Source organism: Echinops telfairi, unplaced genomic scaffold (assembly GCF_000313985.2).
Source record: "Echinops telfairi isolate 266 unplaced genomic scaffold, ASM31398v2 ScPeMD7_22;HRSCAF=79, whole genome shotgun sequence".
Lineage (NCBI taxonomy): Eukaryota > Metazoa > Chordata > Mammalia > Afrosoricida > Tenrecidae > Echinops > Echinops telfairi.
In genome coordinates this window covers 6,887,637-6,892,852 of record NW_022103919.1, presented here as the reverse complement: position 1 = coordinate 6,892,852, position 5,216 = coordinate 6,887,637, and positions in this window count along the sequence as shown.

The window sequence follows — 5,216 nt, the reverse complement described above, 5'->3', positions numbered from 1 at the left end:
TAGTGGTTATGTATTGAGCTGCTAACAGCAAGGTCAGCAGTTTGAAACCCCCAGTCACTCCTCAGGAGACAGATGGGACTTTCTACTCCTGTGAAGAGTCACAGTCTCAGGAACTCACAGGGGTCCCCCCCTTTCCTATAGGGCCACTGGGAGTTGATATGGACTCAATGGCACTGTTTGGTTTTAGACCTGACTGCCTCTGGCAAGGGTTGAACTCAGAGACTCCGAGCCTATGGATACAGAGGGCTGGCTGTATCCCTGACGCATTCTAAGGGTCCAAGGAGGGTTATTCTTAAGGAATCTCTGGGTGGCGGCGAGAGTTAAGCACTTGACTATTAGCCAAAAGATTGGCAGTTTGAACCTACCCAGAGATGCCCCAAAGGCAGGCCTAGCAGTCTATTTCTGAATGCCCCAGCCTTGAAATTCCTATGGGTCATTCTGCTCTGCACACCTGGGACTGTTGAACCTCGGAATCTCCGTGGCAGCCACGCACAGTGACAACCACACAATGACACCTCCAGCTGTGTGGTCCGCTAGCCTCCAACTCACACGCCACACTTTGGACAGACGGACCTTCCCTCAGCGCCCGGAAGGCTCTAGGCTCACTCTCTCTCCCCCTCCAGGTTGGTGCGCGTGCTGTGGAACAACGCTTCTCTTAAACCACTCCCCCAGCTCAAGGTCACTCGCTCCTCCAGGGAGGCTCCCCACCATGGAGCCTCCAGTTGGTCTAGTTGTCTCTCTGAGCATGGTGGGGGCATAAGCCCCTGCAGGTGGGGGTCACATCTATTTTGTGTGCCCTTGTAGCCTTGGCATGAATGAATGAATGAAGTTACACGTGGCAAGAAATGCACTTGGCAGACGAGAGCTCCACCTAGTGTTAGGCGCTGTTTCTTTTATATGCTGAATAGGGACTGACATACAAGAAGCCCTGGTGACTTAATAGTTACTTGGTGGACTGCTAACAGTAAAGCCAGCAGTTCAAGCCCACCAGCTGCTCCATGGAAGAAGAATGGGCCTTTCTACTCCCATAAAGAGTTACAGTCTCGGAAGCTCACAGGGGCAGTTCTAGCCTGCCCAACAGGGTCTGTAAGTTGATATTGACTTGATGGCAATGAATTGGGTTGTTTGCTTTTGTTTTGTTTTGAGGAACTGACACACAAGTTCAGCAGTTCAAACCCACCAGCTACTCTGTGACAGACACATGAGGCTGTCTGCTCCCGTAAAGATGTACAGTCTTGGAAACCCTTAGGAACAGTTCTGCTCTGTCCGAGAAGGTTGCTATGGGATGGAATCCGCTCAGTGGTCGAGTAGGGGATGACAGGCAAGGGCACAATGAGGCAATAAGTCCCCAAACTTATGTGGAGGAGATGATGGCTCACTTGCGTGAAGTTTCCGGAGGAAAGTAAAGTCAAAACCTACTGCCATCAAGTCCGTTCCAACTAATAGCAACTCTATGGGAGCCTGTAGAGGTTATGTGTTCGACTGCTAACCACAAGGTCAGCAGTTCGAACCCACCAGGAGCCCTGCAGGAAAAAAGACGGGGCTTTCTACTCCCACAAAGAGTGAGTGTCTCAGACACTCACAGGGGCAGTTCTACCCTGTTCTGTGAGTCAGAGGTCACTATGAGTCAGAATCAACTCAGTGTGGGGCAGTGAGCTTTGGTTTAGACGGGAGCCTGGACTGGTGGCACTGTGTCCTCACAAACCCGGGGAGCAGCTCTACGCTGTCCTAGAGGGTCACCGTGATGCCAGCAGACTCGATGGCAGTGGGGAAAAGAACGGGTCCCCCAGGAAACCCAATCGTCTCCCCTGAGTCTCCAGAGGCTGTGTAACATGGGGCTCCGGAGGCCAGCACCCTGGGATGCAAACCCCACTCTCCCACTTCCGTTCTCGAGTGTGCTGGGCTCCGCTTTGATGAAAACACGTGCCGCAGAGGAGTATTGAAAGCAGTAAGTGGGATGGACCAGATTACCTAGCAGAGAGTCTGGCACGGAGCAGGTGATCAATTTTTTAAAAGCAATAAATGTTAATTTTTAAAAAGATGCTTAAATCAAAAGCCTCTTCCCCTCCGACATTCCTGAGCCAGTCCCCAAATGCGCCATCCCTCATTCCTTCCCCGTGGCATTATCCACAAAAGAATGTTTTCCATTTATAATTTATTGGCCTTTTCTGCCCCCCTCCTTGAGACAGGCATCTCTGAGTTTTGATCTAAAGAATACAGTCAACAAAGTTAATATTTAAATCTAGACACTCACATTTGGTGACTGATAGCTGGGGCTGGCTGTTGAAGGAAGGTGGTTCAGTTTGCTAGGCTCTGCATTTGATAGCATTTTCTTGACACAAGTGGGGCCCGAGGGGGGGGGGAGCGGGGGGGACACAGCTGCAGTCCCTTCCCTTGTCATGCTAGGTGTGGTTGGACTATTAAAAAGAAAAAGATAAACCATGCTATTGAATTGATTCTGACTCATAGCAACCTAATAGGCTAGAGTAGAATTACTCCCTGGGGTTTCTGAGATTGTTAGCCTCTTTAGAAGTAGACTCTCTCGTCTTTCTCCTGCAGAGCGGCTGAGGGGGTTGAACTGCCAATCTTTCCATTAGAAACCCAATGCTTAACCCACAGTGCCACCAGGATGCCTTTCTTTAGACCAAGGGTGGGGAACTTCTGGTCCGTGGCCTGTATCTCCAAACCCAAACTCACTGCCATTGAGTCCACTCTGACTCAGAGTGACCTTAAAGCACAGAGTAGAACTGCCCCTGGGGGTTTCCCAGACTGTAACTCTTTGAGAGTAGAAAGCCCCATCTTTCTCCCAAGGAGGAGCTCGTGGTTTCGAACCGATGACCTTGTAGTTAGCAACCCAACACATAACTATTATGCCAACAGAGCTCCTCCACTCCTGGGTCAAATAAGGCCTGCAAACTCATCAATACTAGCTAATACCACACACTTCGGCAAAGAGAAGCAATTCCAGCCATCACAGTCCGGGTGAGTTAATTAAATGTCTGACCAGCCTGGCCTGAGAATGATGTTATAAATCTCCAGATGGCCCTTGGCAGTAAAAAAGGCTCCTCACCTCGGCTTTAGACAACCAAAGAGCACCGTTAACAATCATGCTAAGACAATAGACAACCACTGGTCATTTACAGCCTTCCAGAGAGTCCCACACACCCCTGCCACCCCCACCCTCCACTCACCCTCCCCTCCACCACCCCAGTCCTTCAGGCAGCCAGTCTCCATTCATCTTCCTGATCCGCTAGAAAGGAAGCTCCCTGTGGCCAGCGTGTCCCCAGAACACAACCTGGAACAGCGGCTGGTGCTCAGGAAGCAGCGCTGACTGCGTGGCTGGCTGGCTGGCTGGGAGCTGGCCTGCAGATGAGCCCGTTGCCAGGCCTTTACCGCCATTTGTTGGGTTCTCTTTCAGAGAACCACCGCCTCCGAGAAGTGCTAGTTTAGAGTTTCTACTTCCCCGTGCCTCTTACATGTGTCTGTGCGAACCCAAGCCGAGGACAACCCCTAGTGCTTGCTCTTGTTCTTCTCGTCAAATTGCCAGTAGCCGCAAGAACCCATACTAGGCTGTGGCATCTGAACAAACTGGCTCCCAGCGCATCTTGGGAAACGCGCCGAACAGCTGCCCAGAATGCTTAGCGGCCTCCCTCTCCCCTGCTGCAGGGCTTCCCAGCCTGCAAACAATGAAATACTCTCATGATAAAAACGGATCTGTCACATCTGTTGCCAGCTCTGACCTCCCAGGATGCTCCCATCTGCCTGTCCAGGGGACGTGGCCATGGGGAGCCGGGCTCCTCTTTATTTCCTGAGTGCACCCACCTGTCTGAACTGTCTTCACTCTCCTTGCTCCCCCTCCACCACCTCTCTGACTGTCCCATTCCCCGCTTGCCTCCCTTCACTCTGGCTTCAAGTAAAGGGTCCCCACATGAGAGGGGCCTCCTTTAAGACCCTCCTCACACCCTCTAATCCCTCCCGCTGCCTTGCCTGTGCCACCCCTTAACATGTTCCATGTTTGTTGACAGCTTTATTGAGCTATCTCCCTGGAGGGTGCCAACAGCTAACGTGGTGGTTCGAGGACAACCAAAGGCACTTTGGAAGAAAGGCCTGGTGACTGATTTCCCACAGATCAGCCACTGAAGACCCTGTGTGGAGCACAGGTCTACTCTGACCCACCTTACGTCGCCACGAGCCGACGTCAACTCACAGGCAATGGGCGTTCATACCTACAGCGTCTGGCGTGCAAGAGCTGGCATAGAGCAGACCCTCAGTAAATACCGATGAAATGAATTATGCAAAGGCCCCAGCACTGTGGAGAGAACCTGCCCCCATCCTTGCAGTCAGCTGACTTCTCCGTGGAATGCTGCCTCAGTTGGCATGCAGCCTTGTACACACATACAAGGCACACATCTACATCCCCCGCCCCAGACCATGAGCTCATCTTTGCCCCTCCTGCCATCCACCACCACCCCTCCAGAGGCCCTCTTCCTGTGCTGGACACCAGATCAATCCTTGTCAATCCCTGCCCTCGAAGGTCCCCCATCACCACCACCACCAACCCCACGCTCCTCCCTCTGCCTGTGGTCTGGCTGCTCAATTAGTTAATGTTCTCATTTATGCAGCGGACGTTCATTGGGCACCTGTTGTGGGTGCAGACACACCTTCCGTGGTGCAGACACACATGGAACGGAACTCACTGTCTAGCCAGGGAGACTGAAACTAAATGAATAATATATAATTACCCACTTAGCTCGGCTAGCATGTGCTGGGAAGGGAAATGGTCCTGAGAGAGAGGCTGCTGGTGGAGGGAGCCTGCGTCCCATTGTGGGAGGGAAGGGGGGGCTTCTAAGTGGAGATTAAAGTCGAAGAGCAGCTGGGTGGTGCTAGGTCAGGGAGGAGGGTCCTGCACAGGGAGAAGCAGGAGTACAGCTCTGGGAGGGACAAGGATGGGAACTGGAGTAGGGCCCATGTGGCCCGAGCATGGTGACCATCGGAAGTACCAGATTTCATTCTAAACTCTTCCCTCCTCATTCCTGCCATGGGTTATAGCAGTAGGCAGACGGACCCGGAGATAGACAGCTGCTGTTGAGTCAGCGCCAATTCACCTTGACCTTACACGCAACAGAAAAATGTCCCCTGGTGAATGCAGAGTGGAGACCCAAAGCCCATCTGTAGATAATTGGACATCTCCTTACAGAAGGGTCACAAGGAAGAGA